A 24,364-nucleotide genomic window follows, 5' to 3' on the forward strand; every position below is an offset into this window, starting at 1 on the left:
TAAGAGATGGGTGTTGGAATGTGACAGTTGTGCCAGAGGCAAATCGGACACTTCCAAAAGAAAAGAAAAGCTCATTCCTATGCCCACGCCTAGGTCGCCTTGGCAACACATAAGCCTGGGCTTCGTTACGGGGCTTCCGGTGGACCAGGGGTGCTCTGCAATCCTCGTGGTAGTGGACAGCCTCACCAAGATGGGTCATTTAGTTCCTTGCAAGAAACTGCCTACGGCGGGACAAACCGCTCTGTTAGTGCTCCAAAATGTTGTGCGGCTTCATGGCACTCCCGAGGTCATAGTATCGGACAGGGGGCCCCAGTTCGTAGCAAGCTTTTGGAGGAAGTGGTGTCAGGCCCTGCAGGTGGAGGCCGCGGTGTCCACCAGCTTCCATCCTCAGATGGACGGCCAGACAGAAAGGCTAAATCAGACTCTCAAGAAATATCTGAGGTGTTCTGCCATTGAGGCCCACGACTCATGGGTTTCCTTTCTGTGGATGGCCGAACTGGCGTATAATAAAGCCCCTCACAGCTCCACTGGGGTGTCACCGTTCGCAGCCAACTATGGATACAACGCTAGGATATTACCCATCGATATATACTTAAAGACATAGCAGATCAGCCGTCCGTCAAAGCCCACATCAAGACCCTCACTGAAGGACACCGGCAGTGAGGAAGCAGCTACTGAAAGCAAAACTAACGTATAAAAGGTGGGAAGACAGACATCGGATTGTGGGCCCCCTGTATGAAGAAGGGGATCTAGTGTGGTTTTCCACAAAAAACATAAAGTTCAAGCTTCGCAGCGTGTTTCACCCGCGGTTCATAGGCCCCTCTCCGGTGTTAAAGAGAATAAATCCAGTGGCCTACCAGCTGTGATTACCAGGACAGCTAAGGATCCACCCGGTCTTTCACTGCAGCCTCTTGAAGCCGGCAAGAGGGATCAAAAGAGGGAGGCCGCCCCCGGTGGTTGTGGACGGGGGGCTGGAATACGAGGTACAGCGCATCCGAGACTCGAGGTACAGGCGTGGTAAGCTCTGGTACCTGGTGTCGTGGAAGGGGTATACTTCTAAGGATGATTCCTGGGAACCCTGAAGCAATATTCATGCCCCTGCGGCGGTTCGCTCATTCCACCTCCGGCATCCAGACAAGCTCGGCTCTAGGAGGCGCTGGGCAGGGAATCTACTGTAACGATCGGCTTGCGAAGCGGTTCGCGAAGCGCCTGCACTGCCTACAATCCCCAGAGGGCAGTGGGAGAGAAGGCGGAGCCACGTCTACAAAGAGAAACGACGCTCGCAGACGTATGCGTGTAATTCCAGAAGCTTCCTGTTCTTCATTTTGAATCCTGGAGGAAGAAGACCGGAGACCGTCGTTTGCACATCGAGAGCTTCGTCGCTTGTTGATTGGTGAGGTCGGACGGCTCCATTCCGGACTGTCCACGTTGGTGAGCGCAGGATCGCGTTGGTACCCCCGGATGCTCGCCAGGTCCATGAGTAACGTTGAAAGCAGGCCGGGGACTGTTACCCGGTACCTCTAGACTTTTGGAATAAAGAGGCTGCGCCTCTCATGCTAACGAGCTGTTAGCGCGAGACTCCTAACGGGGAATTAAACTCTGGGCCCATCCTTATGTTCTTTACCTGGATATCCGTAACCTTTTTTCATTCAATTGACACCCTACAACTTCAATATGGGCGGAGTGACCCGTGGGTGTGCTTTGTTCTCCTAGTGCCGACAGTTATTGGGAATAAATAGCAAACTGGAGGAATACCTTTTTTTGTCAGTACGTTGAACTATTGCTTAGACTGCACTTTCAGAAAGAAGTGACCGTACTGGTCTATTATTTGCATCTCAGAACAACAGAGACAGAAGTCTGTCACCACACCAGGGGTTTCACAGCGCTAAGCCCTGCTATAGTTGTACCGGAAACGGAAGGTTCTGAGTGCTTCGACCCGTTTTAGCACAGGGGGGTTCTTCGCAGGTGTGTACCTGGGGAACCGGTGTGCTGTCTTTGTTGATAGTGAATGGTTGAGCATGTGATAATGCTGGTGTGTTCTTCTTGTTTCTCATGACAGGTATGAAGTAATACCTGTGGTTAGAGGAGGATCGCAGAAATGTGCAGTCTCACAGAAGCAGGTATAGAAGAAGGTCTAGTGAGAATTCACTGAGAGTAGTGTTGCATGCTTCCATTTAAGTTAACGGTGTATTTTTGTATTACAGGTTCTCCTCCCCGCTGTTCCCTTCCTACCCTTCCCTCACTTGATCGTTCCAACACTCCGTACAATTGTGTGAGTTTGGGGAGATCTAGGGGTGGAAATCTTGTTACGTCGCTCGAACCCTGAGGAGCACCCAGTTTGGAACAGGAGCCTAACACTGAAGGCCTAAGCCTATACATTCTCATTAATGTGATGAAATTCATCCAGAGCCCATACGATACATATAATATTAAAAGATAGCTTTACTATCTGGATTGTGAGCCTGTGAGATCAGTGAGAAATTGGAAAGCTCTATAGGCCTGGGCCTTTATGATCTCTTAACTTTAGGCATTGTTGCCTGAGCATATAAGATAAATGGAACTAAAAGGATATTTCGCTTTTTATTTTATATTCTTCTGTAGGTTCACTCTACTGATGAGTTATCAATGTACTTTACAATATGTTATGTTATTTTAGGAGTATTTGTAGCGCGCATGGCTACCCGTAGGCGTCCCAGAACTAGCGGAGGCACCAGACAGATCACAGCAGCTTAGTAGGTGGGGTTTTAAAAGAACCATATTTTCAAGAGTTTACAGAAGGACAGGAGATTGGTTCTGAATGGAGAGGGAGAGCATTCCACAGCTTGGCAGCAGCATAATGGAAGGACCGGCCACCACTTCTCATTCTTTTAGTTTTAAGGACAGAGGCTAAATAGAGATTGTTTGATCGGAGGCATCTGTTAGGACAATAGGGGGAGATGATGGAACGGATGATGTAAGGGCATTTCTTCCAGAAGGACTTTTGAGCAATACATAAGGACTTGAATTTTATTCTTTCCATAATATGGAACCAGTGCAAGGTCTTCAGAGCGGGTCTTGCAGGGTGGCTTTTGGGAATGTTAAGGAGCATAAGTGCTGCGCAGTTCTGAATTACTTGCAATTTGTTTGTGGTTGCCCCTGGGGCTCCTAGATACAGAGCGTTTCCGTAATCGAGGCGGGAGAGGATCAAGGCCTTGACCATGAGTCTCCTTGCTGAAAAGGGGAGGAGCGGGAGGACTTTGAGGAGCATTTGTAGAATGCCATAGCAGGAAGCGGACAGTTTCATCGCCCGATGATCAAATGTGAGTGACCGATCTAACCACATGCCCAAACTTTTGATCTGGTTTTTGGGCGCGGGAGGGGGAGCCGAGACAGCTTGGCCATGCTGATCCAATATCAAAAATGGGTGATTTACCCAGCAGCATAAGCTCCTTCTTGTCTCCATTCAGTTTGAGATAGGAGGATTCCATCTATTTAGCAACTCTTTCCAGACAGGAACCTAGGCAGGGCAAGGTGTCATCTGGGTTATTTAAGGCCACCACTAATTGGGTGTCATCGGCGTAGGTGACAAATTCAATTCCAAAAGGGAGGACAATCTGTGCCAGGGGGCTCATATAAACATTCAACAGCGTCTGGCTCAGGGGCGAGCCCTGCGGGATGCCACAGCTAAGTGAAATATGTTTTGAAATGTTGTCTCCTTCCTTCAAAAACCTGGAAGGTCCTATCCTCGAGGAAGGACTGCAGCCGGGTGATAACACTGCCTGATAATCCAACATTCCTCAGCCTGCGGATCAAGATGTCATAGTTGACAGTGTCGAAGGCAGCACTGAGGTCCAAAAGGATGATAGCTGTCGATCCACCTTGGTCGATAATCTTTTTGGACTTTTCTACGACTGCCAATAAAGCAGTTTCGGTCCCATGTTGGGTGCAGGATCCAGTTTGCGAGGGGTGCAGTATATTGTGAGATTCGAGGAAGGTAGAAATAACTGAATTTACATGCTTTTCTAGCATTTTAATGATCCCAGGGAGGAAGGAGCTGGGGAGTTAGTTTCCAAGAATGTCGGCTGTGTTTCTACAATAGCGCCTTCCCCATGGCGTGTTTCCACAGTGGCGGTACTACTCCAGTCGAGATAGAGGAATTAATCAACTTCAGTAACACTTAGAAATTGAGGGGATGCCGGTTCACTGGGAGAGCCGGATTTTACTGAGGCAGAGATATTTACTAGAGTGTCCATATCCATCAAAGGGATTTCCTTGATGCTTCCAACATGCTTTGAAGACAGAAAGTCTTGATAACATTGTAAAACATGTAACTGAGTACAAAATAAGCATTGATGGCATATTGAATCACATGGAGGAGGCAGTAAGAGATCTTGGAGGACAGAGTAATTTAGTTAGGCAGGAAGAGGAGACCATAAAGGTGGGTAGGGGATGGCAAAGAGGTAAGTGTAAATGAAGTAGGTAAACATGAGCAGAGGGGTGCAGAGAGAGGGATAGAGAATACAAAGGGGGACAGAGAGGGGAGTGTGGCAGTGTCAGAGGAGAAAGAGGGAAAAAGGTGGGAGAAATAGAAGATGAGGGGAACCGAAGAATAGATGGTCTTGGGTCAATGGCAGTGCTTAATTTAATCCTGTGATTGCAGTTGGGGCCCACCGGTACTCATTTTTGGGGAGCTACACCAATTTTTTCTTTCCTCATCAGACTTTAACCTAGACTAATAGAGAGAGAAACACAAAAGAGGGAAAGAAGAAGAAAGAGAAATATGGAAAAATAGCTGCAAAGGCGAAAGGAGGAATGAAAAAGAATCGGAACCAATAAGATACAGAGATAGGCAGTGTTAGGTGGTGGATGAAAGAGGCATAAGGTGGAATAAACAGTAGGTGCTCTTGGCACATGACACCCCAACCTCCGAAAGCGCTGGACACAGGCTTTTGAGCAAAACTCTGTATACTTGCATTTATTCTTTTACAAATTAAGCGCTGGCCAATGATATCCTATTTCAAGTGGCATTTATACAGACAATTTTCATTGAATGTAAGGAGGTCTTCCTGAAATCTCATTGAAGCTGGAAAGGAATTCTAGAGAGATGGGGCTGCTCCTGACAAGGATTAAGAAGAGGCACTGTAAACGTTTATACAACTCAAGTCTTGGTATATCTTTGCCTCTGAAGTGTTTGCTCAACCACACCTCCTAAGAATTCTAAGGTAGGCCAAAGAGAGTCTGGCTGGGTAGGGAAAGTAGATTTGAAAGTGATGTTTGCTAATTTAAAGTTAATTCTGTAATCACTGGGGTGCTAATGTAGTTTTCTTAGGAGTGTTGTTGGAAATGGCCATCTTTTGCATTGTGTTCCCCCAATCGCTTGCCTTCTCTTACTGAACCCTTTTTAGTTGTTCGTAGACCTCCCTGCACATTACCCCTGTTAACTAGTGGTAAAGTACTTGCTCTCTCCTTTTTAAACATGGTAAAACTGGCTTTCACCTAATTGACACATTTAATTTACTTGGAAGTCCCTAGTATATGGTACTACCTGTACCCAGGGCTGGTAAATAAATGCTGCTACCGAGTGCAGCACTCATTGTGACACCTACTGCAGTACTTCTGTAAAACATGTCTCCATGCCTTCCAATGCAGCCAGGGTGAGCCTTTTCCAACTGTAATTTCAACCTGTCAAAATCACCCTTTTGACAGGCTTGAAACTTCCTTTGTAATATCTGTAAGTCACCCCTAAGGTATGCCTTATGGCCCTACAGGGCAGAGTACATGTTAGCTAAAAATAGGACATGAAGAAATACATATTTTACATGTCCTGGACGTAGGAAACTCCAAAGTCGTTTTCACTGTAATATGACTGGCTTACCCAAAAAAATGTTAATGGCAATTTAAAATCTGACCTAATGTTAAAGTCACATTTTATATTACTACTAAGTAAAATACTTTTTAGATCAGTGGTTCCCAAACTTTTGACTCCTGAGGACCCCCATTGAATCACCACTGGAAGCCGGGGACCCCCAAGCAATTTGTAGGATTTAAATTTCAAACATTAAAACAGTAATTCGAAAAAAATAAACCAACGTGTGCACTCAAAACAAATACTCAAATTACTAAGGATTTTAGGGGCATATTTACAAGTCCCTATCGCCATGGGAACGTCACTTTTTGCAATGTTCCTGTGGCAATAGGGGCTTTGCCTTATTTACAAGGCAGCGTTAAGCCACTTATTGTGGCTTAACGCTGTCTTGTAAATAAGGCCCCCTTTCACGCAATGCTTAGTGAGAAAAAGGTGGGCAGTGGGCGTTTCACTCCAACACCCATTGATTTTGACGCTGCCCTCTATTTACAAGGTCAGCTTAACTAGGAGACAGCACCAAAATTAAGACCATGAAAAACCTGGTCTTAACTTGGCGAAATGAGCAGAAGTGCCTTATTTCTCCTCGTTTTTGCTTTTTCCAACAGAAAAAGCAAAACACCTTTGTTTATGTTCAGGATGGTGACCCTTCCTGCACATAAACAATCTTTAATAAAAGTAAGGTTTTGTAACTTCCATGTGTGCTGCATTAGGCAGCACACATAGAAGTGACAAAAAGGCATTACAAAATTGTTCCTGTGCAGGAAGTGGGAACATAGCAGCATCAGGATAATGATAGACTGGGAATAAACGTATGTTGCTAACTTTTACCATGCAGTTTGCAGGCAGCTCTTTGACAGTTTATAGGACACTGTGCTAGATTACGATTGTCCCTTATGAATTGCACAGTGACAAAAGAATCTCTGTGACAAAACCAGTAGTCCACTGACCTATGCACATAAAATACTGTTTTTAAAATGCATTGTACACGTTCTTTGCAGTAGACATATTAACCCTCTGTGTCACATCTAAGTCAAAGCTGCCACTAGACAAAACTTTCCTCTCTCTCCAGCAGGTACATTAATCACTGGCATTTTCTTGACACTTTTATAGTTGCTTGAAAACTGCTAATTTTACAATGAACTTTGCAGTGCTTTTAAAACTGCTGCCTGCGGACCCCCTGGGAATGTACCACGGACCCCTGGGGGTCCTCGGACCCCAGTTTGGGAAACACTGTTTTAGATAGTTCTCTGGTCTGTGCCTAAAACCAAAAGAACTTTCAGCCAATGTCCAACTGACACCGGACTACTGATGGTTTCCCTGAGGTGAGATGTGTATTGCTCCCAGAAAACTGACAAAGACCCCTAGATGTGGTGAGGGAGTTTCCTTACCTGACAGGGTGGCCTGGGGGGCTGTGTCCAGCCCCTTCCAGAGCTTCAAAGGATTCATACTCTGTTACTGGTAGATGAAGCTCACACCTAGATCTGCCTCCCTTGTATCTTTCTAGTCAGGTGGCTCACAACCCGATGAGAAAGGGAGAGCTGCCCAGAACTGATTAAGAGCTGAAAATAATGAAGAAAGGATTGCCCCCTACCCAAAAGCTCCTCAGAACACTCCTGGACCTGAAAAGAATAAACATAAGGTCAGCCTGCTGTCTGGATCCTGTAAGACTGGATCTGCTTGATGTGATCATAGGACCTCAGAAGTGACACTAAAGGTCAGTTGGCTGGCTTCCTGTTTCAGCTACAGGGACACAACAAGTTTCTAGAGTCCTCTCTTCCTGTAACTGCTTAGCTGTCCAGTTCCATTTGGGCCTGACCTGGACCGTGCTGCTGCTTTCTGTTGGAGTGAGTCCTAAACCCCAAGTGGCGCCCTCCCAGGTCTTGAAATCTTGGCTGGTGTTCAAGTGTACTCCTCCTGTCCCCAAACTTTAAGTAGTGGGACACAGACATTTTTGTCAACTTTCTACCTGTTGAATCAATGGAGACTGGTCCTGCCGCCGCAGCCGGCGAATCACCGGTCGGCCTCAACTTGCTGGTTTGCACCACTGAAGGAGATCTGACTTCCTAAAAGTTTTCCAAGTCAAAATGTAGGAGCTTCACTGAGACTGACACCGAGCAGTATCCATTTGACGTCAAGGCCTTCCTGGACATGGACTTCGTCTGCTCTGAATGTTTATGCCATTGTCTACGACTGCACTAGGACCCTGCTCGTCCTCAGCCTGTCATTGTCAAGCTCCGTTTTGCATCCTGCTTATAGCTTACTCTGCCGACTACCACTTTTTTTTACATAAGTGTTTCTAAGTCAGTTGGTAAACTTTCCATCAGGACGAACCTGGTGCCTGTATCCAATGTGCGATTCATCGCAGTCAGCCTTAACTTTTGACTTTGACTCGGTCTAGCACCACCAGATACCCGCAGTTGGTGAGTGTGCTTTTTGGCTCGAGAAGAAAAATTTGAAATATTTTATGTTAAATATTCGTGTCAATTCATTTTATATAATACCCTTAAATGTAGAACATAATAAAATAATGCTACAGCACTAAAAATGGATTTTGAATTGAAGCTTTGATTAATGGAAATATGTTGAATTAAAATTTTTATTCTGAAATTTAAGTTAAAAACTAAATTCCAAAGTAAAGAGAAAGCATGATTTTCAATGGGCATTCATAATTACTGTAAGTGATCTATTAATTTAAATGACTGTAATATTTTCTTTTAATAAATAATATTGTTACATTCCTTTTTAAATTGAAAGTAGGTTATTAAAATATGTTCTGAATAAATAATAAATTTCAATTTCAAATAATTTAATTTAATTTAACATTATTTCATATGATGTTCTATTTTAAGTACCTACCTCCATTATTTTCTATGGGAGGGTGCAGCAGAACCAGTGGTTGGCTACGTGTAGTTATAGGACTTACTACAGGTTTTTTTAAAATAGTAACTTACACTCAGAGTTTGTGAATACTGCAAAGTAGTAAATGTATTCAATAGTGTAAGTTACCTTTTTGAATCATACATTTATATTTTACTGTGTCTCAGATTGAATCAACCAATTCTTCCATTTATCTACTCAGCAAGTGTTTATTTCTCTATAAACAGAGTACGGTGCTACTGCTCCTGCCAACAAGTGCCCAGCCATCTTTCAACACATATGTGCATCAGAGGTGATGTGCACTCATGCTCCAACAGATAGCAGAGGCTTGCACGTAAGGTCTGGACTTTGTGTGTGTGTGCCTAAGTAGATGTTTCTGCCTCTTGTAGGAATATAGCATGTTACAACGCATACTATTACATCACATACTATTACAACGCGGTCGTTACAACGACCGTGTTGTTAGTACGCAATACCTTTACATCGCAAGTCATTACAAGGACTTGCTGTAGGGGGCGCGCTGGACTTAGGAATAGTATTATATACTATTCCTACTCCAGTTTGCGCATCAGCAGGGAAGGTGTTGGATTTCATATCCAATACCTTAGCGCCCCCTACAGCAAGTCCTTCTAGTGACTTGCAATGTAAAGGATTGCATACTAACAACACGGTTATTGTAACGATTGTGTTGTAAAAGTACTGCGTTGTAACAACAGCGTTGTAAACGCTGTTTCCCCTCTTGTAGTGATGGCTACCATTCACTTCTCTTCAGGAGATGTCCACTTGCAACTGCTCAAGCGTGCTTACACAGACATTACCACTGTTGCAGTGATAGCCACGGTTCACTTCTCTCCAGGTTACATCATCTTGCAGTGGGGAGCACTATCCCTATTAGTTTTGAGCTCATTTGCCTCCCTTCAAAGACAGACAAGGAGCCTCACCGTTCTCTGTTCGGCTAATGTCCACAATCATTCTCTGCACATGCGCCGTTCACTCAGCTGCAGATTGCAAAACGTCTCCACACAGCTGTCGTTTGCAACCCTGCTGTGAGCATGGACAACTCAGCTTTACTCTCGGCCACAGCCTCCAACTGCCATGGTGGGGTCTCCTTCCTTTTCTCTTCAGCTCATTGCCAGTGAAACAAAGGTACAGCAACACCAAAGGTAAGTAAGCATAATTTTATCCTTTGCACCCCATCCGCAGGCCAGCAGCTCCACAACTAACAACTCTTAGAATTCCACAGCTCAAATCATTATAGTTCCTGATGGAGCTATGATACATCACCATGAGCCTACCCTAACATTCTAGGATGGATACCCCACACAAGACAGCAGTGGCAAATGTGGCCAAATGTGGCAGTCTATGGGGGCATGCGGGTGCAGCATATGCACCCGCATGCCCCCATAGACTGCCACATTAATTTCCCAGCAAACGTAGCTCCATGAATAATGACTTGCAGCCATTCTATAGGGAGAAGCTGGTCTTTTTGACCTTTGGCCTCTCCACGTCAAAACCTTGGATGCCTCAATGTCCTTGTGGCCTTGTTAATTGGACATTGTTGACTTAGATACATTGACTAGTGTACCGTGTGCCCGTGCATGCCCCTTCCTTGTCTGAAATGTGATTCAGATCACTTTTGAGTGATTAACTATTGGGTTTTGGGCATAATCTCTGCAACTGTAGCTCAGGCCTCCTGTGCTCTCCGGGTTGAGCCCAGAGCTGCAAGAATAGGGAGCTGAGCCACACCCACTGAGCCTATATGAGCACAAGCAAAACATTAGAACAACCCAGTGGCTGGATAAACATTGATACATCCAATAGATCCCACAAAGATCAATCAGGAATTTGTGAAGTGCACTACTCACCTGTGAGGGTCTCAATGCGCTGGGCAACTGTTATAGATGTGTTGTATCTGCACAAATTAATAACGGCATTGAACTAGGGAAGCAATGTTTGTTTATCTTTTTCAGAGCAAAATAATGATGGTTTGCTGGCAACATGGATATGGTTTCGTAGCATAATTGTGGCGCCAATATTGTGTACTAGAACATTGTTAATGAAAATTAATGCTAAGCATTGCTTTCCAGCAGTGCTCGCAAGCAATTAAAAATTGGACTAAAAAGTGAAAAATAACTAATGTGTTTCTGGTTAAAGCACTTGAAAGGCTTCGTTTTAAAACGCTGACGCCTGAATGCTGCTTTTGTTTGAATTGAGAGGATGTAAATTCGAATGTTCATTGTATTTATTGTAATTTAGTAGCTGACTTGGCTCCCTAAAAAGAGTTTACAGATAATTTTATTAACTAGCGGTGTTTATCGACAAAGTGGATACCCCTCCATCTTATGGGCTTCATTGTATTGTCCTTAAGAAGATGCCCTAAAGCAGAAGAAGAATGAAAAGTGAGAATGAAGGAACTAGAGCTTTACATTTGTGCAAAACATAGATGCTCTGGGTGGGAATATTACTGCAGAAGAAGAAAATCTTTTCCAATCAACACCTGCCGTTGTTTATAATAAGGTAAGTGATGTGCTTTATTAAATGTAGTGACCTGGCAAGATTGAGTGATGAATTCAAACTGTCACCTCCACGTCAGGTACGTTTTTGTATATTATACACTTTGTGGAAGAATTTACTAGAAAAAAGCGCCTTTTCATAATTTGCATTTTTTCAGTGCATCAAGGGGCTGTACACATTTTGCCAATGTGACTGCATGTCGGTTGTGGTATGTGCACATTTGGAACACACTTTAGATGACTGCCGAGGCAGACTTCCCCCACTGGCATACCTGCCCGAATCACACCTGCATTAGGAGGACCAGCGCACATCCCAAGAAAACCTAATTTAACTTTCAATTTCCCCTGAGTTAGCTTCTTCAGAAACCCACCCAGGCTAGTGTTCTCCAGATCCAAATAAAATATGACCGCTGTTTCCCCTCTGGGAGCGGTAGTGGAAGACGCCAAACACGAGGTGGTGCGAGGGGGGCAGGGAAATAGGAAGGGCAGACCAAATTTCAGTGAAGGATGCAGGCGCAAGGGCCTGAGGAGAGGCCAGAGTAGAGCAGAGAACATTGTGGAAACTGATATGAAGTAACAGGAGCATGGCTACTAAAGCAAGATGGCTGTGGTGTACCGGAAATGACATAGGACAATATAGGAAAAGAACAAATGTGACAGGTACCATATGGGCCATTGAGGTGTCGCCACTGAAAAAACGGCCTCGTGGTTGGTGAAATGACAATGGTACTATGCGCTTCACTATGACTTCTCCTGTGTTGCCTTGTTTCATCCCAGATCTGGGAATCTTAAAATGCCCATCCCTTATATAGGACCTACCTGCTTCCCTTTATGATGTCTTCTGAGAATAGGGACCCTTCATTATCATATAGAAAGGAGACGAGTTTGCTGTCATTTTCATGGGTCAGCCTTTCAATGGCAGCGCAACCAGGCCCAAGCCCAACATGAGTCGTATAGGCGAGTAGTCTGAGATTCCACCACTAAGGATGGAGCGAGAGTGTTTTCAGGCAGAATTAAACCAGTGGTAAAGACTTTTGACAGTCTAGACAGGTTTATATGCAAAAGAGGAAGTATAATCCTCTCACGTGTGGCTTGTCCCCATGGTTTTACCAATTCATGGCCAGAGAGCATCTTAAGAAAGCCCCTCCCATAATGTTTGGTTTGTCTGATCTGTCCAGAATGGTGTTGATTGTTGTATTCCAGTCCTCTCCAGATACTACTTGGTCTTCCCCAAATCGGTGATGGGCGGATAATCCATTTATTGTTTCCAATAAAGGCATATTTAGGCCAAATCCCCACTGTGGAGCCCTGCACAGCCACATTTGCGAAAATGAAGTGGCCTGGTGGTCCATCCACGTCTTTAGCAATCTCATAGAATTTGATTTGCAGAAAAAAGCCACTCCCTCTCCTGAAGCTAGAGGCTGTCTGTTTGGTATGAACTGTGTTGTGGGTGCTGTAGACATACACCACCTTACCAACCCAATTCCTTTTTAGCTTAGTGAGCTCCGACGATAGTTAGATTTTCCTGCTGGCACTCAGGTAGTTAAATGTCTTCTCTGACTTACTGTAGTGTGCAAGTCTGTTTCCATTCAAGGTCTTCATAATGAGTGTGTTGCAGCGTTGTGCCTACAGAGGGTTTTCATGCATACATGTGCAACGGGATTAGTGAAGTGGATGTAGAACACTAGTGGAGCTAGGCGGCCTCTGTGGGGCACTGTGAATTGTGGGTAGAGATGGACTAGTGCTTATTTTTTTGCAGTGTAGAAGTCAAGTAGGATTATATATATATATATATATATATATATATACACAACATTTCCCCGCAAGAAATGCCTTGCCCAGGAGTCTGACGCCCTGTGGTGACCAGGCATTCAATCAATCAATCAATCAATCAAAACATTTGTAAAGCGCACTACATACCCGCAAGGGTCTTAAGCAGCTGGGTGGGGGGGGGGGGGGCTGCTACTGATCGAACAGCCGGGTCTTGAGTGTTCTCCTGAAGGTCAGCAGGTCTTGGGTCTGTCGTAGGCTCAGTGGGAGGGTGTTCCATGTTTTTGCGGCGTGGTGGGCGAAGGATCTCCCGCCAGTGGTAGTTCTTCGGATGCGCGGGACGGTGGCTAATGAGAGGTCGGCGGAGCGTAGCTGGCGGTTGGGGATGTAGAAGAAGAGATGACTGTTGAGGTAGGCAGGGCTGGTCTTGTGGAGTGCCTTGTGTGCGTGGATGAGGAGCTTGAAGGATATCCTCTTGTTGACGGGGAGCCAGTGCAGGTTTCTCAGGTGGGGGGGTGATGTGGCTGTGGCGTGATACGTCGAGGATCAGTCATGCTGAGGCGTTTTGGATGCGTTGCAGTCGTTTTGTGATCTTGGTCAGGGCTCCTCCGTAGAGGGCGTTTCCGTAGTCGAGTCTGCTGCTGACGAGGGCCTGGTTACTGTCTTTCTTGTATCTGTTGGGATCCATTTGTAGATCTTGCGGAGCATGCGGAGGGTGTTGAAGCAGGAGGAGGAGACGGCGTTGACTTGCTTGGTCATTGAGAGCATTGAGTCTAGGATGATTCCCAGGTTGCGTGCGTGGTCTGTGGGTGTTGGGGCTGTCCCCAGTGGTGTCGGCTGCCAGGAGTCGTCCCAGGCTGGAGGGTTGGAGCCGAGGATGAGGACCTCCGTCTTGTCCGAGTTCAGCTTCAGGCGGCTGGCCCTCATCCAGTCGGCGACGGCCTTCATTCCATCGTGGAGGTTGGCTGTGGCGGTCCTTGGTGAGGGAGAGGATCAGTTGAGTGTCGTCGGCATAGGAGATTATGTTGAGGTCGTGCTGTCAGGCGACGTGTGCAAGCAGGGTCATGTAGATGTTGAACAGTGTCGGGCTGAGCGAGGAGCCCTGGGGTATGCCGCAAATGATCTTGGAGGCTTCGGATCGGAATGGGGGAGGCGGACGCTCTGGGTTCTGCCTGAGAGGAAGGAAGTGGTCCATTCCAGAGCCTTGTCTCGGATCCCTGAGGTGGGTGCGGTGGCAGACGGTGTCGAAGGCGGTGGAGAGGTCTAGGAGGAGGAGTGCTGCAGTGTCACTGTCGTATTGCAGAAGCCTACGCCGATGTAGTGAGGTCTGTCCGGCATACTTGTAACTTTTCATGCATCGGTCCCCTTCAACCTGGAGTTTTGTGCCCAGTTCATTGTTCACGCCGCCTTTCACCTTAAAGACATTGGGACTATTTCACCTTTAAATAGACTATTCCTTATGGCCCTTACTCTATTGGATTTAATCCGGCTTGTTTTTGGGTCCCAGTCTTTTTCTTTTAGAGATCTTGACTCCTTAAAATGACTTTTGTTTTCTATATTGCCATCATGCATGCGATCACCCAGTTGCCTTATGGGAGGGGCAGTTCAGCTTCGGATTTGTACACGTGTTGGGAAACAGGCATTTATGCCTTATATGGCTATATTTATATATAGTTTGTTCCCATAGCACGGCAGTCTACATTTTGTCCGAGCACTCTTTCCTTACATTTCTGGTGGCCGTAATGGAGTTCTCTGCATTTTCAGCATGGCTTTGATTTACTTATTTCGAGCAGCAGGAGTCAGAGTTGGATTACCAGATGACTGTTCAATATCGGAATATACACTGGGTTAGAACTGTTATGGGGTGTAACTAATCAATCTCAAGGATATGCGGCAGCGTGTTTTAATTGAGAAATGTACTGTTAGATATACAGGTGACACACTAAAGATCGATTGGTGTTTCATGTTAATTTTATGTAATTTTCCCACCCAGGCGGACTCAAGTACTTTTACCCACACCATGAGTACTGCAGTGATTGTGTAGATTAAGTATGTGCTTTGCGCAACTTTTATTTCACTACATGCATTTTAACACTTACGTTTCAGTATAATTGTTTAAAACTGCAGAGGGTTCTAGTTGATGCATATCTTCATCAGTATGTTTTCCATGTTCATTAACGCCTTGTGTGGGTGTGACTATATAATGCAAAAGTGTAACGGCACCAATCAGATTGACAAAGGCTTCATAGAAGCCGAAACGCGTCTCTTGTGTCTCGGGGTCGAGGGTGACCTGTTTTAATAAAAAGAAGCCGTATACCGACAGCCTGATGTTCGTGCCTTCTTCTGATGGAGTAGGTGGTTTGTTGATATATATATATATATATATATTCACTGAAAAAACCATAGGTTTCACACACGTTATAGTTAGGTATTAGCATTTAAAAAACCTTGCAAATTCACTGAAAAAACCATAGGTTTCACACATGTTATAGTTAGCTGGACATTTCACTCGTACAAAACCATTGAAATTCCCCCGTTATAGTTAGTTCAGCTAACTATAACTCGCGCGCCCGCAATCCACTGCTGATGACGTCACATATTACATCACTCATGACATAGTCAGTGACATCACTCATGACATCACTGATGACATCTCAAATGACATCACTGATGACATCATCCTTGTGTAAGAGTGGCAGACCTCCTCTTATCCTAATATAAGCTTTGATACACACATTGAAAAATACAAACTAAAGTTTTGAAAACTATAGAGATACCAATACCAGTTAGAACAACCTATTCAGTAATTCCAAAATCTACATACGCATCCACTCATTCATCAACACTTCTATATAGTCACTCATACATGTACTCAGTCATCATATGCACTCATACACCTATACATCCTGTTACACACCTACATTCATACATAAGTTACTCACACACATACTGACACATGCAAATAAACATCCATTTACTTGCATGTACAGCTATACACACACCAGTACACTTACTTCTACAGAAACGTACACATACTTACTCTCTAAAACAATCACTTATAGAAACACATACTTATTTATACAGGATCTCTTCCAATTTCTCACTCTCATATATCCTCACTTATATACATCAATACTCACATAAACTAGTTCAAAACATATGGACTTACTCATAAAGACACTATTGAGACAGTCATTCACTCTCTTACTCACCCATACACACACTCATCCACCCATACTGTCCTGCTCACATACTGTCTTCAAAATACATACAAACAGTGAGTCACTCATTCATGCGTCCATACGCTAAGTAACATCCCCCACTGAACCATACAGACACTCATACTGATACTCTAAAAACGAACTAATAACCCATACTCATGTAGCTACTCTCCAACCCATGCAGCCACTTATCCACAAAGTGAGACACTGATACAGATATTTAAATATTTAAACATTACTCACTAATACTTGTATTCACTAAGATACTGTTAATAAGTCAGTTATACAATTAATTTTACAAAAAAAACCCATCCATTTAGACACTTATTTACCCATTTTTTCTTCCAATAACCTTTAGATATACATATATAAAAAATATTTATTTTTCAGAAAGACACATATTCACTGGATGATGTCATCAGTGATGTCATGAGTGATGTCACTGACCATGTCATGAGTGATGTAATATGTGACGTCATCAGCAGTGGATTGCGGGCGCGCGAGTTATAGTTAGCTGAACTAACTATAACAGGGGAATTTCAATGGTTTTGTACGAGTGAAATGTCCAGCTAACTATAACATGTGTGAAACCTATGGTTTTTTCAGTGAATTTGCAAGGTTTTTTAAATGCTAATTCCTAACTATAACGTGTGTGAAACCTATGGTTTTTTCAGTGAATTTGCAAGGTTTTTTAAATGCTAATTCCTAACTATAACGTGTGTGAAACCTATGGTTTTGTCAGTGAATTTGCAAAGTTTTTTAAATGCTAATTTATAACTATAACGTGTGTGAAACCTATGTTTTTTTTAGTGAATTTGTAAGGTTTTTTAAATGCTAATTTATGTATGTATTATTATATTTTTTATATATTTATTTTACAATAAACTACCTATGTATATAGTTATAGATTGACTGTATCCTGTAATATGGAATGGCTCAGCTCTTTTTTTTTTTTGAATTTGGATAAAGTTGAACAGCATAGTTAATATCTTCTCTAAATTTATAATCAGTTTATTTATTTTTTTAGTTTTATTTTTTTAGAGTTTTGCACGCACCAGCAAAATCAAAAGCATTTTTTTTCCTCCTGTGGGTCCTTTTGAGACCCTGTGACAAGGCCTAGGGCGTTAGGAAGTGTCTTCCGTTACTTGTTTTCACATTCTTAACTTTTCTCTTTGGCTATCTTCTGCTGCGGGGGTGCGCGTACCGTGCGCGCACCGTCTTCGTGTGCGCATGCGTGCTTCGTGTGCGCATGCGTGCGTGCTCCGTGCATGCTCCGAGTGTGCATGCGTGTGTGCTCTGTGTGTGCACGTGTGCGTGCTCCGTGTGCGCTTGCGTGCGTGCTCCGTGCGCGCACGGTGCACGCACGGCAAGTCATGTGATTACGAAACAACACTTTTCATTGGTACATAGTAGTTTCAGTTCCAGAATCTTCAAACACCACACCCACTCCCCTCATTATTTCTTCTTATTTTCTGGGAGAAGTAGCTGAACAGCAATGGCAGAACAGCAGACTTCTTCAGAGAGTGAGGAGGAGACCTTTGTGGCAGCAAGGCAGAGGAAACAGAAGGACTCCTTCATCTGGAAGTTCTTTACTTTTCCAGAGGGTCAGAAGAAGGTGAATGCCCCAAAAGTCACCTGCACTGTTTGTGGAGTTGTTTTGTCTCGAGGAGATCCTAAAAAAAAATACTCCTTTAGTATTTATACTATGTTGAGGCACTTTCAAACAATGCATCCTGTGGCTTATGCACGTGAGTGTAGAACAGCCACAAGAGCCAGGTCCTCAGCCGAGCACATCATCTGCGGCCGCAGAATCACCAGGTTACAGACCTCTGGATATCCACCCTCTGTTCCAGAGGGTTCATATCCGGTGCAATGTGTGCAATGTTGTTCTCTGTTATGGTGAGAGCAGCATTAACCTGATAGAGAACAAAATCCAACAGCACAAATGCACCACCCCATAATTTTTTTTTTGTTTTTTTTGTTCCTGGTGAACAGTTTTTCATTTTTTTTTTTTTTGCTGCTCCACCCCATCATTTTTTTTTGTTTTTTTTTGGTCCTGGTAAACAGTTTTTCTTTTTTTTTTTTTTTTTGCTGATTGACAAAAAAACTGTTCTTTTCAGAACTCACTTCACTTCTCCAAGAAGAGCTATATTCTTAATATACTGTGTTGTAATTTTATTGAATGAATGTGTAGTGTATACATGAATGATTGAAATGATTGAAATGACTGAGTGAAGAGGAGGAAACGACTGACAGAATGAGTGAGAAAAGGAAAGTATGATCAGTCATGAAAGGGAAGTGAAAGACTGACTGCAACAAAAGGACTAAAGGTAGAGGATACAGGTAAGAAGAGTGAATGAGTAAGGGAATGGCAGTGAGTAATGGAGAGTGAGGGAGGGGTGAGTGAGAAAAGGGGAGTAAGGGACGGAGATAGGAAAAGGGAGTAACAGATGAAGCGGATGAATACAGCAGGGTAAAGGGATTGAAAGTAAGAGAAGTGGAGTGATGGTGAGATAACAGGTATGAGGATTAGAAAAGGGGGTAAGGGAAAGTGAGAGATGGGGAGTGAGGGGATAGAGGGATTTAGGAAACTGGAGTGAGAGAAAGGGAGTCAGGATTTCAATGAGCAAAGCAGAGTGAGGGAGAGTGAAGGAAAGAATGCGGAAAGGTGAAGGGGTGTGAGATACAGACAGGAGGAAGTGAAGTAGGAGAATAGGAGTGACTATGAGAAAAGGATAGTGACAGTTAGGGAAGGTGAGGGAAGGAGAATGACAGAGAAGGTTAAAAAATTAACATAGATGGAAAATGAGTGATGGAAAGAGGAGGAGTGGTAGAAACAGAGGGCCAGATTTATAACAAACTAACGCAGCACGGTGCAGCAAGTAAGTTTGCTGCGCCGTGCTGCGTTAGTTTCGAAGCACAGAGATGCAACATATTTACAAGAATATGTCGCATCTCTATTCTTCCCCTACACTGGCGCACAAACTGCAGCCATGCGCCGGCGCAGGCTCCCTTGCACCATGCTGCAAGGATGCCTGCGTGGTGGGGAGATTGTTCTTGTGCAGGAAGGGACACCTTCCTGCACAAAAACAATCACAATAGGCTTTTTCCTCTTTCAATGCGTGCTGTAGCATGCAGCACGCACTGAAAGAGGAAAAAACGAGGAGAAATGAAAACATTTCTCCTCATTGCGCCTCGCTACGCCACCTCTAGGGTGGCGTAGCATTCACACGTATCTCCAGAGTTACGATTTCTCGTAAATCTGGAGATGTGTCTAGTTCTATGGGTGTTGCGTGGGAACACCCACAACAACACCCATGGAACGCCCCTTCAACGCACAGTGCTGCGTGTGAAGTGGCTGTATTTCCTCTCCTTGTAAATATGAAGGAGCCCCCTGTGCCACCAGTACGTCATGAAAAGTGACGTAGTGGTGGCGCAGGGGGCTTGTAAATCTGCCCCAGAGATGTTAAGGAAATTAAGGGTAAGTCAGACAAAGGGAGGGAGACAGAAACAGAGACAGAGAGCAAGGAACTGAGAAGGAGTAAGGCAGTTAGAATGACTGAGACATATGGAGACAGGGAGAGAAACATGGTTGAAAAAATAGTGATGGAGGCAGTAAACCTAGGGGAGTAGTAGAGAAGGAGTGAGGGAGTTACGAAAGAGCAGTAAAGGAAGAAGAGAGAGGGAAGGGCAATGAGAAAAGCAGAGTGAGGAGAAGTGAAGAAAAGGGAGCATGAAAGTGAAGGAGTGAGAAATACAGATATTTTAAACTTACCTGACCAACAAAATAACTTAATTAGAAATGAATGGTTTTTTTTAATTACAAGAAAAATGGATTCAATTTCCTAAATTTTCTTTCTCGATCTGAAAAAAAAGAAAAAAAGTAGTAATATTTAACAATACATTTTAGAATACAGTACACATATTTTCATATTTAACAAAGTAATTTTTTGCCCTTTTTTTGCTGTTTTCAGAATATATTGAATTTCACTGAAAATAGTGATATCAATTGCATTCATCACTTAACAGCGGGCAAAAAAATTAACAATCTGAAAGATTGTTTAAAAAAGCCCTGAATCTATCCTCAGTAAAACATACCTTGATAGAAATGTAACATATATATTAAAAATATCTTCTAAGAACAATATCTATTTGCAATAAATAACGTCTGTAAATCTTGTTGCTTAAGCACATACACCAAAATAATATCGGTCAAAGAAGTCCACAATAGAAATTTTTACCTTTCCATGAGGCCAAATGGTAATTTTTAAACCCTTTTTAGGTGAAATATCCAATGGTAATCTTATAAAATCGAAATAATGGTTTCTTCAGATGGTGCAATTTGTATCTAAAATGTTGGTTTTAGAAAAATTAAGTAGGAATTTGGTAATTCTGCAGGCAAACGTTGCTTGAAAATCAATTGAAAATCATTACACTGTGTCCAGCCTTTTTCACATTTTAGATAAACTGTGTAATGACCAGAAGTTATAGAAGGTCCATCATGGAAAATTATTGCAACTGCAACAAGTCTTTCCTGATATTGATAATTGATTTCCTGTAAACTTCTTTATTAAAGTGTCCAATTTTATTCCATCAGCTCTACAACGTTGCATCATTAAAATTATGTACTGTCCATATTTCTTTAAAAATAACGTTGATAACATTTCTGATTTACATTGAGAACATTCCATGTTGTGATTTGCATCTTTAACTAATTTGCTAAAAGTCACTGCTTTACTCTCTGGTAATGTTAAATGTATGAACCTTTCAGAATCAATATTAGTGCTGCATGTGTTCATACAGTTTTCACAACAATGTTCCCATTTATAAGAGAGACCAAGCATATTTTCTATTTCTACCCCTTCATCTTCCAGTACCATAAGCATATACATTAAGTATTCCTGTGCATCTTGCTGGACATTTTCAGTAAACTGTGTACATCCAGAAAATACATCTAAAAGATTTCTAACATCAGAAGCACTTTCTATTTTAGTTTTATCATTACTCAGCTTCTCATAAAGGAAACTCAGCAGAGAACAAAATCTTTTTTCATGATTTAGTATTATCTGCTCTTGCAAACTTTCAAGATAAAATACAACATTCAGCACTACATTAGCGTAGCAGTTGACACCAGAGCTATTTTCAAGATGACAACCAACAACCTCTTCAACATTGTCCTTTTTCTTTTTGCTTGCAATCACATCACTCTCCTTTTGTTTTCTCTTCTGTACATCCTCATTACAGATATTCTCAATTCTCCTTTTCCGACAAACAACACGTTTTTCAAACACAGGATACTGACCTAAATGAGGAGCATAGCTTCTTCTTAATCTATTATACTCCTTTACACAATTTGCATCAGCACTAACTTTTGAGTCATCAAAGTCTATCATGAATAAACCAGATAATTTTTTCACTCGTGACAAAGCAACATATGCCATACCTTCTTTAAACACACTAGATCCAATGTTTACAAAAGCACTATCTACAGTTAATTCTTGAGATTTGTGAATAGTTACAGCATATGCTAGAGAAAACGGAAACTGCTTCCTACGTACATATAAGTCTTTCACAAGCAAAACGACTAATGTCTTTAACCTCTTCAATCTGATCAAATTTTATTTTTAAAAATTAAATTCCATCTTTTTTCTGGTAGTTAACAAAACCCACAACTTTACCCATAGCTCCATTCACTAAACCTTTTTCTACATTCAAATTACGTCTTAAAATTACTCGACAGTTCATACATACATAAAGATTCTTTTCTAAACCAGCTGTTTTCTATCTGTTTTTCTCTAGAGAATCCAATTTAGTTTTCAATTTGCCTGTCAATGTAATAGTTATTCCTTCATGCTGTATTTTATCCACGGCTTCCATTTTCATAATCTCTTTATTTTCCAATTTCAAAAGTTCTTCATTGAATATAGAGCATTCATGTAGTGTTGGCATTAAGCAGATTACAGTATTTTTTTCTGCAATTTTCTTGTATATTTTCTCTGGAACTATTTGTTCTGTTGGAAACAAATTACATAGCAATCGACTCTGTAAAGCTTTTCTGCCATTTTCTGTGAGTTGTCCAATTCTGATATCTTTGAGAATACTTGCTTAATCATCATCATTTGCTTGCCGCATATTGGTAATGAGTTCTTTGTACTCAAAGTATGACCAAATATTCACATTACCTATACTTCCTAACGACTTTTTCGTGTCTTCATGTGTAACAGTATTAAATACTGGTTGTCCTTTAACTGGAGTGAGCTGCAGTAGATCCCCAAAAACTATAACATGTTTTCCTCCAAATAACACGTCATAGTCTGTCTTTAGAATTTGCTGCATTCTTAAATGCACAAAGGCAAGCATTAAGTTTGATACCATGCTTACCTCATCTATAATGAGAACTTTCATTTTCTTCAACAGTCTTGAAACTTCAAAACATGCTTCTCCTGTTAGCTTGTGGTATTCTATTTTGTTCTCATGCTCTACTGGTAACATTAGCAAACGATGTAAGGTAATTCCTTTTATGTTATATGCTGCTAACCCAGTTGGAGCAGTAACAACACAAGACAAAGGTGAATCAGTTTTTCTGTAGGTAGCTTCTAATTACTTTAATTAAGAAACGTTTTCCAGTTCCAGCTTGTCCACTCACATACATTCTGATTGGTTCAAATGCTGTGCATGAGCACTCTTTATTTTCATGTAGTAATCCATGATCAATTTGTTTTGTGACTTCTTCATAAATTTGTTGTTGTTCATCATTCAGTTGTTGTTCCAAATTTGGTAAGTCTATTAAATCTTCCTGAGCTTGATTCATAGCTGTTTCCACTTCAGTCATGGCTATTGCAGCTTCATTTTCTATGATTGGTTGTCCTAGGGGATCTTGACTGAGCGTACCAGAACTTTGACTGTCTTGAGAACTGTCTCTAGCTACTTCAGATGCAATTGTAGCTTCTTGTTCAATTTCTTCATTTAACATTTGTACATAATTTGAGAAAGTACTTCATTCTATGTTATCTTTGCATGCATTAAAGGAATCTTCATAGCTCTGAAAATCTCCAAGTAATTCATCCTCTGAACGCCATGGTTTAAACAGCTGTAAAAGTGCTAAGTAGTAAAATTTCTTTTTGTCAGTAGTGTCGCAACTCAGCTTCCTGTGATTAATCAAACTTCCTTTTGTTTGTTTCACCAAACATCCTTCCTCACCAATGACTTTATATTTTCCATTGTTGATGTCTTCTGTGGCATTCCGTTTATAAATGTAGTTCTGCAGCACTTCATAGAGACACATGTTCTCAAGATGATGACTTCTGTTTGGGTAATATGTGTCCAACATATTTGTTTTCAAAATGTCTGTACTTTCTGGTTCGTTCTCTGCTAAATATTCAATTTCTCGAATAGATTTCGGTACCCGATTTCGCATTCCTGCAAGGCCTAAACTTACCCAAATTATTCTTCTGGATTTGGAGTACAGACTTGCAGATGATAACCTATCTGAGCATTCGTATGAGCCAATTTCTCGATGCGATAACATCTTTAAACTGAAACTGTATAGCTTTTTACTGACAGTCTTCTCGTGAGAAATCTCTTCCCACATTTCTTTCAATTCTGTTTTCTCAGATTTAGTGATGGAAGATGTGACATACCGAGCAACAGCAATAGAATTGTCAGCTACATACTGAATATCCATGTTAGCATTCCACATGGATAAAATGACTGGGTTGTAGTCATTTATATATTTTGACTCTTCTTTTCTTCTTAGGTTGTAGGTATTTTTCGGAGATTTTCTTGTAATGGTATGTCGCACAGCTGACATAAAACTGTTTACTCTTCCTTTTGAAAGAACAGGTCGTGGAAATCCAAATCGATATTTTGTGTAGAATTTATCTTTACTCTTGTACTTTCGTCGACAGTATTTTCCACACCGATGACTTTGGAAACGTAAAACTTGCTCTTTTAAGTTTTGTTCTTCTGTGCTTTTAGGTATAGCACATGTTGCATATTCTTCAATGAAAGATAAAACTGCATCATCAGAATCTGTTCTAAATTTTGGGGCATCCTTGATCCACAACAGCATATGAATATGAGGAGCACCTCTTGCTTGGTACTCTTTTCTCCAAAAGAAATCCACAACTTCTCCAAGA

This window comes from Triturus cristatus, chromosome 5_1 (genome assembly GCF_964204655.1).
Source record: "Triturus cristatus chromosome 5_1, aTriCri1.1, whole genome shotgun sequence".
NCBI lineage: Eukaryota > Metazoa > Chordata > Amphibia > Caudata > Salamandridae > Triturus > Triturus cristatus.